We start from the raw sequence: 14,856 nt of genomic DNA, 5'->3' as shown, positions 1-14,856 counted from the left end.
TGGCCTTTCACACCTTTTGTTCTCTCTGGGGACTGTCATTAGCACCCTTTCCCCTTGGTTTCTGTGCCAATTAGCACCCCGCTTCCCTGGGTTTCTGTGGCTATGACTCATCTTTCATTCTCACTCCACAGTATAAATATTTCCCACTTTCTCTGTCTTCAGCTTTCACAAAGGGTCATCTGGACTCGAAACGTTCGCTCTTTTCTCTCCCGACAGTTGCTGCCAGACTTGCTGAGATTTTCCAGCATTTTCTCTTTGGTTCGTTATCCCTTAGTGTCCTTGGTGAAATCTTGAAGTGCATCAAGCCAAAGTGATCTTGGTTTGACTATTCTCTTATTGAAGAATAGTAAATCATCATTGACTTGCATAGTACTGAATTACTGGGGATATAGTCTGGTTATCCTTCCAGATATTGGGCAGCACGGTAGCACGGTGGTTAGCACAGTTGCTCCACAGCTCTAGGCTCCCATGTTCAATTCCCGGCCGGGTCACTGTCTGTGCGGGGTCTGCACGTTCTCCCCGTGTCTGCGTGGGTTTCCTCCGGATGCTCTGGTTTCCTCCCACAGTCCAAAGATGTGCAGGTTAGGTGGTTTGGCCATGCTAAATTGCCCTTAGTGTCCAAAAAATGTTAAGTAGGGGTTACTGGGTAACGGGGATAGGGTAGATACGTGGGCTTCAGTAGGGTGCTTTTTTTTAGGGCCGATGCAGACTCGATGAGCCGAATGGCCTCGTTCTGCACTGTAAATTCTATGATTCTATAAATATCCCCTTATCTGGAGGCATGTCATCTTGCTGCTTTGTTTTATTTCCTGCAACTTTTTATAGTGGCAGTTAAGTGTTAAATAATTAGGCATGTATATTTTTGATGAAATGTACATCCTCTTGCTTGGTTCTTCCCATGACAGTGGGTGGGATTCTCCGGTTCCACCCTACTGAGGACCGTAAATTTGGCTTGTCCGTCATATTTATTGTCCTGCCCATAAATATTCCTGTGGAGGGTGGGACCGGAGATTTAGGCCCGAGTGTCTGCTGTAGTTTGATACTTCCCTTAACATGCTCTGTATGGAGTCATATCTCATTCATCTTAATCTGAACCATTGAATTCTGGATGGTACAATTCTTCTCATGTTCAGGACAGTGGCTAGTGGTTTTTGGCCTGTTTCTATTTTCAACTGTAATCCTGTCACATAGTCTGAGAATTTTTTGCGTGCCCAGGTTTCTGCAGGTTTCAATTGTGGTGCATCTTTGTTCTGTTCTAATAAGGACCTTGAGGAAAAATAAACTGGTTTACATTTACCTCCTCTCTACACTTGAAATAATACTGCCCCCAGACCTGTTGACGATGCGACTATTGCTATTATGGATGTAATGTGCCAAATTTCAGAGGAGAAATGATTTTGTTAGTTCACATTCCAACACCACTGTGTCACAAGTACATTAACACTGCAATGAATGTTCTGTGAACATTCCCTAGTCACCACACTCCGGCACCTGTTCAAGTACAGTGAGTGGGAATTCAGAATGTCCAACTCACCTAACAAGCACGTCTTTCGGGACTTGTGGGAGGAAGCCGGAGCACCCAGAAGAAATCCACGCAGGCAGGGGGAGAACGTGCAGACTCCACACAGATAACGACCTAAGCTGGGAATCGAACCCGAGTCCCTGGCACTGTGAAGCAACAATGCTAACCACTCTGCTACCATGTCACCAGGTCAATGGCTGTTTCAAAGGCTCATTGGCATCTGCCAGATTTGATAGGAACTTGCCCATTTGGACGGCCATTCAGAGGAACCTTTGAAGCTCAGTAAGGTCCCTGAGCTCTGGAAATTCTCTGTGTGGGTTTCCTCCGGCTGCTCCCGTTTGCTCCCACAGTCCAAAGATGTGCAAGTTTAGGTGGATTTCCCATGATCCATTTCCCCTTCGTGTCCAAACGTTAGGTGGGGTTATGGGGATAGGTTGGGGAAGTGGTCCGAGTTAGGGTGCTCTTCGGATGGTCTATGCAGACTCAATGAGCCGATTTGCCTCCTTCTGCACGATAAGGAAGGATTCTATGTTAGCCTTCATAGCGGGAGGATTCAAGTGTCGGAGCAAGGATGTATTGATGCAATTGTACAGGGTGTTGGTGAAGACACATCAGGTAAATTGTGTGCAATTTTGGTATCCTTAACTGCGGAAAGATATTCTTGCTCCAGAGGGAGTGTAGAGAAGGTTTACCTGATTGCTCCTGGGATAGTAGGACTAACGTATGAGGAGAGATTGACTTGGATGTTCAGAAGAATGAGGGGGGATCTCATAGAAACCTATAAAATTCTAACAGGACGAGTCAGGATAGAAGCAGGAAGGATATTCCCGATGTTGGAGATGTCCAGAACCAGGAGTCACAGTCTGGGGATACGGGGTGGACCGTTTTACACAGAGATTTGGAGAAATTTCTTCACCCACAGAGTGGGCAGCCTGGGAATTCACTGCCACAGGAAGTAGCTGAGGACAAAACATTGTGGGCTGGATTCTTGTAGCCTGACGCTGAAATTGTGATCAGCGATCGAGCGGAGAATGGATTCTGATGTCGGATTTGGGGCCAATGCCGGTTTGACGCTGGTCCACCATGCTCTGCTCCCTCCAAACTGGAGTCATCATGATGTGTGGCGTGCACCGTTTCAATGTTGGCACATCATCGGCCGGCTCACCCACGATGCTCCGGCCCTGATGGGCTGAGTTCCCGACGGTGTGGGCCACGCGTCGTCCCAAGCATTCAGGAACCAGCGTGCCGGCTACAGACAGTGTGCAGCGCCGCCACACTCGACCGGGATCTGTGCCGTTGGCCGGGGGGGCATCTGCTAGGTCTGGGGCGACTGGTGGAGAGTGGCCAGAGGGTGGGTGGCCAGGGGGTGGACTGTGGGGTCGCAGTTGGTGGGTTAGGGTTCGCGCACGGCCGCGCCATGTATTGCGGCGCGACCGGTGCAGGACATCAGCCGTGCGCATGCAAGGCCCGGATCCCGGCCATTCTTCGGCAGTTTTCGCCGCGATCCGCAGGAGTTTCACTAAGCGCCGGTGCTAGCCCTTCACCAGGAATTGATGAGGGGTTCACGCCGATTTTCCTGTCGAGAAAGTCCACACATATTCCGCTGACATCAACACTTAGGGCTGGATTCTCCGATTGCCAACGCCGAAACCACATTCGGCGATTGGCTGGAGAATTCATTTTGAAGCCGAAGTTTGAGGGGTGGTGCTGTTTTTCGGATGCGCCACCCCCTCAAAAACAGCGTCATCGCTGAGTACGCCGCAGACCGTTGGGACACCCTCAGGACCTCACCTGAGGCCCTCCACTGAAGCTCTGCCCCTGATGGGCCGACTTCCCAAAGACGTGGGTCACATGTGCTCACAGCTTTCAGGGACGTCGCATGTCGGCTGCAGACTGTGTCTAGCGCTGTCAAAGTCAGTGGGGGGGATCCATTGTGCTGGCCAGGGGGGCTTTGGCGGGGACTGGTTGGGGATGGTCCGGGGGTCGCGAGAGGTGTTACAGGGGGGCACTATCTGGCAGGCCGGGACTGCATGCGGCCGGTGCCATGTTGTACGGCCTGGCCACGGACCCATCAATTCTCCATCCGTATCCGTAGGTAAAGCCGGGAGCTTTATGTGGTGCGGCTGCTAGCCCCCCCCTTCCCCCGCCCCCCCCCGGCGTAGCATCAGTGCGGGGGTGCCGCCGACATTTTGGTTGTATGACTAGATACACGCTCCGGACATAGACTCAGATCAGAGAATCCAGCCTTGTATGTTTTCAAGAAGCAGTTATATATTGCACTAGGAGCGAAGGGGATCAAAGGATGTGGGGGCGAGGCAGGATGAGGCTATTGAGTTGGGTGATCAGCCACAATCATACTGAATGGTGGAGTAGGCACAAAAGGCTCAATGGTCTCTTCCTGCTCCTATTTTCAATGTTAGTGAGAAGAACTTTATAATGTCAATTGGGCTGGACATGACTTTGTAATGCCCTAAGGGTGTTTCTTATCAGACGTGATTTGATACAACCTAATGATTTATTAGACCATTTCAGAGGACAGTTAAGTGCCAAACACATTTGTTTTGGGTATGGAGTCACATAAAGGCAGACAGGGTAAGGAGAGCAGATTTCCTTCCCTCAAGGCTGTCCGTGAACCCATGGGTTTTTATGACAATCTACATTACTGATACTGGCCCTTTATTCTAAATATATTCAATTAACTGAATTCAAATTCACAAAGTGCCATGGGGGGATATGATCACACGTTTACCTGATAATTCAGTAACCTGACCACTGTGTTACCTGTTATTGGCCACTATTATCTACTAATAACATCCTAACCAATGGAAATTATTGAACTCAGACTAGTTCCTTCCCATCTATTCAGAGCCATAGTTGAAAATATTCCTATGTGAAATTTTCATCATATGGACAAGACCAATGCACATGAATGGGCACAAATCTGAATAGGATGGCAGTAATGGTTTGTCACTGAAGCACTGGAAATTTTCTTTAGCCCATTAATTATTGGGACTTACTTTTCGCAATAAATACATTTGTATGTCCTTCTAATGTGGTCTTTCAACTCATTTATATTCAGAAAGGTGCTGTTACAGAATTAGCACATATACTTTTTGCCAATGGTGTCTTCTATTTCATTCAAAACAAGTAATTAAATGTGTTTTTGTGAATCATAGTTGCCCTGAAATCTAGTGACAATAGGTGATCACTCCTGCACTCTAATATCTGAGGTTGGTTTTATTATCAACTAGGAGACTAAACCACCTTAAATTCAATCCGAGTCTCTGCTCGGCAACCTGGTAATATGCTTGAATTTTGATGCCCCTGGTTATCAGTGTGGTCTGACTTGTGTCAGGCTTTCATTCTTAAGAAGGAATTTTTCTCCTCAGGCCAAGGCTTTTGTGTTAGGGAACCCTGTCTGCCTCTTTGCTCAAAGGTTGTCAATTATAAATGTGATTTGAAAAACACTTTACAACATTGATGGGTTGAGAGTGGCAGGTTCTGCTGATCATCCATCAGTGTGTTGATTGCATAAAAATGTGAGATACGTGAGACAGCTCGGTGAGAGAGAGAGAAAAAAAACCTGATGCGTAATTTGTCAAGGACAAAAATGTTTGGGTCAATGGGTCCTGCTTACATACCAGATAATAGGTTTTCTCAGGTAACTTTACCATTTCTCAGTGGTTAAGGCTGCGACGGGATGGTCTTGACTGTAAGGTAAAGAGATTATTAAAGATAGCCTCTTTTGATCAATGGGCAGAGGAACTCTCAGATCAATTTATCTTATAACCAACAGCTAGCATTATTAATGAACATACATATTTCTGATAAATTTAGAGAAGCCAAATGCAAGTGAGTGTTTGAGTTATCGTATGTTTTGAGATAACTATTAAATTATTTAACAGTCACTCCAGAGCTGATTGATACCTTTACATCCTGCTGCTCATATTTGCTTGATGGCGCAATCCAGAATAATCCTTTTGGATAGATATATCAGAGAGCGATGGACAAAAGTAATGGACTGAAGGATTCCTGAGGAAATAATAGGCCTGACACTCGATTCCCCCGTTCTTTGTGGTTAGTGGCATGGGGATTATTGTCAGGTTCTTCAAATTGTGGCGGTTTCAGATGTTTATTAATAACACCTCAGTGCCGAATCAAGGTATCGGGAGAAGTGTAAACGCATATCCAAACTGACTGAAATCCTCCTTCTCGTCAATGAGTATAAAGATTTATAACTCAGACAGCAAAGATATTTGTTTTAAAATTGATATTTCTTTGTTTCTCTTATTTTAATGTTTGCGTTTCTAACAGGCAGTGTATTCAGTCAGCAAACTGCCGTTTTGCTGATTTAATGGAAAATGAGCTTATGGAAGAAGCGGAACAACGGGGTAGTGCTGCCTCCTCAATCTCAGTTTGGCTCCTCGCAGGGAAGTTTACAAATAGAGCATAATTTCAATTCTGCAAGGTAAGTGGTAAATACTTTTTGGATTTAGATTTGATTTATTGTCACGTGTACTGAGGTACAGTGAAAAGTATTGTTCTGCATACAGTCCAGACAGATCGTTCCACACATGAAAAAACATAGGACATCTGATAAATTCACAAAGTAAATACTGAAGGATGGATTCTCTTATTCTGAGGTTATGTCCCCACACTGGCGAAAAAGTGGTGTACAACGGCCACCGATCCTCCGTTTGACTGGGGGCTCGCATGTCGGCAGCAGAGAGCACCCGGCTCTAGCTGCCGATATGGCCCGGAGAATTGTCGCGCCGTGCTACATGGCGGAGGCCGCTCGCGGACCCGGCCCGCAAAATAGTGCCCCCCCTTTGGCCGGCTCCCGTGCCCTGGACCACCGCTCCACAGTTCCCCCAGCCCCTGATAAAGTCCCGCATCGCGCACAGATCGACCCTGCCCTGACTGTGGCATCAGGACTGGAGACTCCAGCCCATAGTCACTGACATCGGGTGTAGCATACGGAGTGTAGTACTAATAGAGAAGATGTGTGAAGAGATCAGATTGGTCCTTAAGAGGGTCATTTAGGAGTCTGGTAATAGCGGGGAAGAAGCTGTTTTTGAATCTGTTCGCCCGTCTTCTCAGACTTTTGTATCTCCTGCGGGATGGGAGAGGTTGGAAGAGAAAATAACCCAAGTGGGAGGGGTCTTTGATTATGCTGCCTGCTTTCCCAAGGCAGCGGGAGGTGTAGACAGAGTCAGTGGATGGGAGGCGGGTTCGTGTGATGGCTGGAGTGCAGTTTCTTACAGTCTTGGGCCGAGCAGTTGTCATACCAGAACTGAGTAAAATTATGGCAATTATCCAGATTTTGAACCGCAACATAATTAACACAATTTTTCTATCCAGGTAGAAGCAGAATTACACAGTATGTTTTGGATTTAAATTATTTCTTTATTACTGGACTTTGAAAATGCCATCAAATATTTCCATCTTTATTGGTTATGTGTCTGAGTCTAGAATACATAACCTTCTGTAAACAATTTGCATCCCCACTACCCTATTTAGACATAAAATTGGGGTAGAACTGGGGTTGAAAGTGCAGGGAAATTGGAAGTGATGACTTACGGCTTGCTATCCATCTATATTAATTCTTCTATTTAGGTGGCTGCAGCATTCTTGTGATACAAAGAACACAAGAATTCAGAGCAGGAGTAGAGCAATAGGCCCCTCAAGCCTGCCCGCCATTTCATAGATCATGGCTGATCTGATTGTGACCTCAAATTTTTCTGTCTGTTCCCCTTAACCCTCTACTCCATTGCCAATCAGAAATCTATCTATCTGAGCCTTGAATCTATTGAATGGCCCACCCTCTTCTGCTTACCAGAAAAAAGAATTCCACAGGCAAATGACCACCTTAATGAAAAGAATTTACGTCACCTCAGTCTTAAATAGGAGACTGCTAATTTTTAAAACACAGACCGCCAGTTCTAGTCTGCCCCAGAAAGAGAAATATCCTCTCAGTGTTTACCCTGTCAAGTTCCCTCAGGATCCATAGAATCCATAGAATCCCGACAGTACAGAAGGAGGCCATTTGGTTCATCGAGTCTGTACCGACCCGATGAAAGAGCACCTGACCGAGGCTCACCCCCCTGCTCTATCCCTGTAACCCCACATAACCCGCACAACTTTGGATACCAAGGGGCATTTATCATGGCCAATCCACCTAGCCTGCACATCTTTCGACTGTGGGAGAAAGTGCAAACTCTTCACAGTCACTTAAGGCCGGAATCGAACCCGGGTCCCTGGAATGGTGAGGATCTTATATGTTCCATTAAGGTCACTTCTCAACTTGCTAAACACCAGGCTCAATCTGTGTAATGACCTCCAATTGGCATTATTGGTTGGCCAATTGGAGTATGAGCTCCCTCAATGATAGCTCATTGAGGGGGCCCATATAAGCACCTGTGTAGGCTTTGTGAGGCAGTCTTAAGTTGACTGGAATGCTAGCAGCACTGTTTGGAGCGGCTCGTGTATAGAAGTTATTGCAAATAAATACTGGTGTGGTGACGGAACCCCTGCCTCCTGTGGATTATTACAATCTGCTTATTCTTTCCTCATAAAATAGTCCCTTCATCCCAGGAATAAGTTGAGTGAACTTACTCTGAAATGATTCCAAATCAACTGTATCCTTTCTTAAGACAGTACTCCAGATGCAGTCTAAATAAGTTCCTGTGCTGTAGCAAGACTTTGAAACTTGATTCCAATTGTAGTAAATGATATTGTTCCATTTGCTTTCCTGCTGTATCTGAGTACTAGTGTTTTGTGATTTATGTACCTGGACATCCAAATCCCTCTGTATCTCAGAGTTCTGCAGCGTTTCTCCATTCAAATAACATACTGCTGCCTCAAGGTGCTGAGGACCCGGATTCGATCCCGGCCCCGTGTCACTGTTCGTGTGGAATTTGAACATTCTCCCCGTGTCTAAGTGGGCCTCACCCCCACAACCCAAAGATGTGCAGGGTAGGTGGATTGGCCATGCTAAATTGCCCTTGATTGGAAAAAAATAATTGGGTACTCTAAATTTAATTTGAAAATGTACAGATTTTCTATTCTTCTGCCTTTGCATTTTCCCACATTATACTCAATCTGCCAAGGTTTTGCCTGTTGTGTTATGTACTCTGGGTTAACACAGGCTGCAACTGGATGCAGCTTTAACTAAAAGATACTCCAGACCTTGAAATTAGTTCAATCTGATTTATTGAACCAGTAGCACAGTTCTCTATGAGTTCGACTCTCTGCTAACCGAAGTGTGGTTACTCTGTCTGACTGAACCAGACTAGCTCTTAGCCAGGTGCTGGAGGTGTGATACTGTACATACACCCTGACTCACTCTGTAGATGTTCATCAGTGGAAAGAGGTGGAGTGTGAGTGCCTTGTGCCTTTTATAGTGAAATACCACCCCTGAGTGTCCTGCCTGCTCATTGGTCATGTCCTGTTTTCTGTGTTCATTAGCTGCCTGTCTGTGCCTGTCTGTATAGCATTATCTGCATGTCTGAAAATCATGACATCGCCCCTTTCTTAAATGTTTTGTTGGCACATGGGAATGTACTTACATGTGGTGGCATACATGAACATATTTACACGTGGTGGCATATGTGAACGTGTTTACATGTGAAGACAGCTGTCTAATGTGAGAAAACAGAACATAGCAAACAAAACAAATGTTCATAAGTCCAGTCTCTGGGGCTTGCGTCTGATCCTTGTCGACCGCCGGAGAGGTGGTGGTGGGGACGACGGCGCCTTGACAGGCGGAATGGAAGCCTGACTGGTGGCCTCATAGTTCGAGGTATCAGGAGGTGGCAAAACAACGGACGGAAACGGAGAAGAAAGTGGTTGCGGGCAGGCAACTTTGCGCAGTGCCCGTCTGTTTCATCGCACAACAGAACGATCAGCCAATAGTACAACATACGAGCGGGACGCAGCCTGTCGAACAACGACAGCTGGAACAGACCAGCCACCATCCGTTATTTTGATCCTGACAGTGCTGGAGATAACACGGGCAAATCGGTGGAATGAGCATCATAGCCCTGCTTTTGCTGGTTTCGGAGCTGCTGCACCTTCTGCAGCACTGGGAAGTGATCCAGGTTGGGCAAATGTATGGCTGGAAGTGTCGTCCGCAGGTCCCTGTTCATCAGGAGTTGAGCCGGCGACATGCCAGTGGACAGTGGGGTCGCCCTGTATGCAAGCAGCGCAAGGTAGATGTCAGAAGCAGAATCTACGGCCTTGCAGATGAGCTGTTTCACAATGTGCACCCCTTTTTCAACCTTCCCATTGGACTGCGGATAGTGTGGGCTAGAAGTGACATGTTTGAAATGGTATGACTTGGCAAACGTAGACCACTCTTGGCTGCTGAAGCACGGGCCATTGTCACTCATGACAGTGAGTGGGATATCATGCCTAGAGAACATCTCCTTACAAGCCTTGATGACGGTCCGAGATGTGAGGTCTGAGAGATCACGACTTCAGGGTAATTGGAGAAATCGTCAATAATCAACACGTAGTCACGACCATTCGGCCGAAAGCGGTCGATGCCAACCTTGGACCATGGGGAGGTCTCGATTTCATGCTGCTGGGGCGTCTCCTTGCTCTGTGCTGGCTGGAAGCGTTGACAGGTCGCACAGTTGAGGACCATGTGCGAGATGTCCTGGCTAATACCGGGCCAGTAGACAGCCTGCCTGGCTCGACGCCCAGTTGTCCCTCAAGGATTTGGCGGAGCACCAAGCTCTGGAGGCTGAGTGGAATGACAATCCGGTCCAGCTTGAGGAGGATACCATCAATCACCGTCAGGTCGTCCTTTACATTGTAAAATTGAGGGCACTGCCCTTTCTGCCAGCCATTGGCGAGGTGGTGCATGACACGCTGCAAGAGGGGGTCTTTCGCTGTCTCCTCGCGGATACGAACCACCTTCTCATCAGATGCCTGGAGGGTGCCAGCACACAGCTGCACCTGTGATTCAATCTGCCGGATGATTTCCAGCGGTTCACTAGGCAATGTGATGGAGCGGGACAATGCATCAGCGATGATGAGCTCCTTGCCAGGCGTGTACACGAAGTCAAAGTCATACCTTCTGAGTTTGAGGAGGATGCAATGCAACCGAGGCGTCATGTCGTTCAGGTCCTGGTGGATAATGTGGACCAGAGGCCTATGATCCGTCTCGACAGTGAATGTCGGCAGGCCGTAGACATAGTCGTTAAACTTGAGAATGCCAGTGAGAAGACCCAGGCATTATTTCTCTATTTGCGCATGCCTTGTTTCGGTGGGCGTCATGGCCCTCACTGCATAGGCTACGGTATCGGCCCATGATGAAGTGTCATCGCGTTGAAGCAGCAATGCACAGATGCCACCCTGGCTCGCATCTGTCGAGATCTTCGTCTTCCTGTCTGGGTCAAAAAATGCCAAGATGGGTGCAGTGGTGAGCTTGGCTTTCAGCTCCAACCACTCTGCCTGATGTGCTGCCTTCCACTCAATAGCAGTGGACTTTTTCACCAGGTTTTATCGGGCCATGGTGTGTGAGGCCAGGTTTGGGATGAACATGCCAGAAAATTGACCATGCCCAGGAAGCGCAACACCGCCTTCTTGTTTTCAGGGACCTTCATGGCTTTGATGGCCTTGACTTTGTCTGTGTCCGGGCACATGCCCTGCTGAGAGATCTGGTCACCTAGGAACTTGAGTGTCGACATGCCAAAGCAACATTTGGACCTGTTCAGCTTCAGGCCATTGGCATGGACACGGCGGAATAACTGCTGGCGGCGGGAAACATGCTCTTCAGGGGTCGTGGACCATATGATGATGTTGTCCACGTACACCCGAACCCCTTCAATGTCCTCCATCATCTGCTCCATGATGCAATGGAAGATCTCCGATGCCGAGACAATGCCAAACGGCATGCGATTATAGCAGTATCTGCCAAACGGTGTGTTGAAAGTGCAGAGCCTTCTGCTGGACTCATCCAGCTGGATTTGCCAAAATCCATGTGACGCATCTAACTTGGTGAAAAAACGTGCGTGTGCCATCTCACTGGTGAGTTCCTCCCACTTCGGGATGGGGTAGTGTTCAAGCATTATATTCTTATTGAGATCCTTGGGATCAATGCAGATGCGCAGATCTCCCGAAGGCTTTCTAACACATACCATCGAGCTGACCCAGTCAGTCGGTTCAGTTACCTTGGAAATGATGCCCTGTTGCTGAAGATCCTTGAGCTGTGCCTTCAGGCTCAGCGGAGCCGGGACCCGGCGTGGTGTGTGGACCACTGGCTCGGCATCAGGTCGTAGCAGAATCTTGTATCAATATGGCAGCGGGCCCATCCCATCCAACACATCCGGATACTGAGCGAGGATGTCGTCAATGCCGGCCTGAAGATCCACATTGGAGGATGTCGTTGTGTAAACCCGCTGCACGAGGTTCAGCTGCTTGCAGGCATGCGCGCCAAGTAGGGATGCCCGGTCTAGCTTGACAATTTCAAAACGTAACCGTGCATGGGTGCTCCAGTTGGAGACGAGTAGATGGCAGGATCCCAGTGCCGTGATGGCAATTCCGCTGTAGTCCAGGAGCTTGCAGGCTGCTGGAAGGACCTTGGGGGACTTCTTGATGCGTTTGAAATCTGCCTGTGAGAGGAGGTTGGCAGAAGCACCTGTGTCCAGCTTAAACTGGATGGAGCAGTGGTTGACCTGCATCACCGCACGCCATTCGTCCACAGAATCCACAGCCAGGATGGATTGACCACTCCCCTCGACCCCCCCCAAACCACCCCCCCCCCCCCCCCCCCCCCGACGTCCCCCTCCCCCCCACGCTTCGGCAGCAACTAGATCTCCAAAATGTAAAATGAACAACACTCATCACTGGTGGAACCCCTCATCCACCCCCCTCAAGGCAAATTTCAAGCACAAAAACTCCAATAGGTCCCCCAGCTGCACCGAGGGGGAGAAGCTGACCTCCACCCAACAAGACACGCCTGGAACTCCGGCAGGTCTGACACACCGAATATGGCCTCTCGGGGTCCTGGCTCCAGTTCCATATGCAGAACCTTGGACATGATGCAAAAAAACAACTCCCCAAATCTCTCCAATTTTGGGCAGGACCAGAACATATGATTGGCTGGGCCCCTCGCACAACTCTCGCAGCTATTCCTCCACCTCCTCAAACAGCCGGCTCATCCTCGCCTTCGTTAAGTACGCCCTATACCCCACTTTTAGCTGGATCAACCCCATCCTCGCACACGAGGCTGAGGCATTGACCCGTCACAGCAGTTCGCACCATAATCCTTCTTCCAGCCCCATCCCCTGCTTTCCTCTCTCTTGGCCTTGATCCCTATCATAGACTCCTTATCTTCCTCCATTATTCTACTATAACTCATTGAGACGACCCCACTGTCTAACCACCCCCCCCACTGACAGCACTCCCTTCAGCAACAAGGAGGACGGTGCCACAAGGAAACTCGGGAAAACCTTTTTTAAGAAATACCGCACCTGCATATATCTAAAGCCCCATGCTGCAGCCTATGCTTAACCCCCAACTCCTCCAAACCCGCAAATCTCCCCTCCAGTAATAGACTGTTCATATCATTTACTCCTTTCTCCTCCCATCCCAGAACCTTGCATCCATCCTCTCTGTCTCAAACCCTTGATTTCCTTGTATCGGCATCACTCTCAACCCTGTCCTCAACTTGAAGTGCTGCCTAAATTGCCCCCAAATCCTCAGCGTGGCTCCCACTACCGGATTTCCGGTATACCTCCCTAAGGCTAGCGGCAGCGGCGCCATTGCCAGCATCCGCAGCACCGACTCCATACAGGACCCCGCCTCCATTCGCACCCACAAAGCTTCCATCTCCTTCCTCCAGCCCCATACTTTCTCTGCATTAGCTGCCCAGTAATAGTGCAACAGATTCGGAAGAGCCAGGCCCCCTTCCCACCGCCTCCCACCGCCTGCCACTCCCTTTGGAGCACCGCCTTCCTTATCCTCGCAACCTTCCCTGCCCACACAAACAACGAGGACAGCCTATCCACCCCTCAGGAAAATTCCTTTGGGAAAAAGACAGGTGGACATTGAAACAAATCAGAAACCATGGCAAATTATTCATTTTGACTGCCCGCAACCGGCCAGCCAATGACAAAGGGAGACTATCCCACCTTCCCAAATCCTCCTTCACCTTCCCTACCAGGCTCGTGAAAATTAGCTTACGGAGTTGCGCCAAGTCCCACGCTACCTGCACCCCCAAGTACCAAAATGAGTTGTAGCTATCCTAAATTGCAACCCTCCCTCCGTCCACCTGAAGGAGACATGACAAAATATTTACTCTTCCTTAAATTCAATTTATACCCCGAAAACGGCCTGAATTTCCCCTAGCAACTTGATAAGTCCCCTCGCCAATGAGTCTGGGTCCATAATGTACAGCAGCAAGTTGTCTGCGTACAGGGACACCCTGTGCTTCACCCCACCCCTCACTGTACCCTCCATAAGCCCGAACCCCTCAGCACAATCACCAAGTGCTCAATCGGCAACACGAACAAGAGGGGGACATGGCGCACCCCTGCCTTCTTCCCCGGAATAGTGGGAAGTACTCCGACTGTGTCTCATTCGTCTGCATACAAGGATCGTTGTACGGCAATTTTACCAGGCCACAAATTTGGATTTGAATTTGATTTATTGTCACATGTCCAAGTGAAAATTTAGGCCTAATCCCAAACTTCTTCAGTACCACAAACAGATAACTCCACTCCACGCCGCATCCAACGCCGCCACCGCCTCTAACTCCTTCTCCTCTGCCGGAGAAAGCACCACATTCAGCAGCCGCCGCACATTTAATGACCACTGCCTGCCCTTCATGAACCCAGTCTGATCCTCCCCAACCACCTTCAGGAGACACTCCTCCAGCCTCACCGCCAGTAACTTAGCCAATATCTTGGCATTCAGATTCAGTAGGAAAATGGACCTGTGCGACCCACACTTCACTGGGTTCTTCTTCTTTTCAATAATAATGTACCAGATACATACCTGCCTCATAGTCTCAGGAAACCCCTTCCCCGCCTTTGCCATCGCATCCTCAAACATCTCCACCATCAGCGGTGCCAACATTTTGTGCCCAAGCGGGGCTGGTTTAGCACAGGGCTAAATCGCTGGCTTTTAAAGCAGACCAAGGCAGGCCAGCAGCACGGTTTCAATTCCCGTACCAGCCTCCCCGAACAGGCACCAGAATGTGGCGACTAGGGGCTTTTCACAGTAACTTCATTTGAAGCCTACTTGTGACAATAAGCGATTTTCATTTTCAACTTGTCCTAAAACTTTTTATAAAACTCCACCAGAAACCCATCTGGTCCCGGTGC

This window comes from Scyliorhinus torazame, chromosome 4 (assembly GCF_047496885.1).
Source record: "Scyliorhinus torazame isolate Kashiwa2021f chromosome 4, sScyTor2.1, whole genome shotgun sequence".
Taxonomy (NCBI): Eukaryota; Metazoa; Chordata; class Chondrichthyes; order Carcharhiniformes; family Scyliorhinidae; genus Scyliorhinus; species Scyliorhinus torazame.
The sequence above is the reverse complement of the archived record's forward strand: the minus strand, read 5'-3'. Positions refer to the sequence as shown.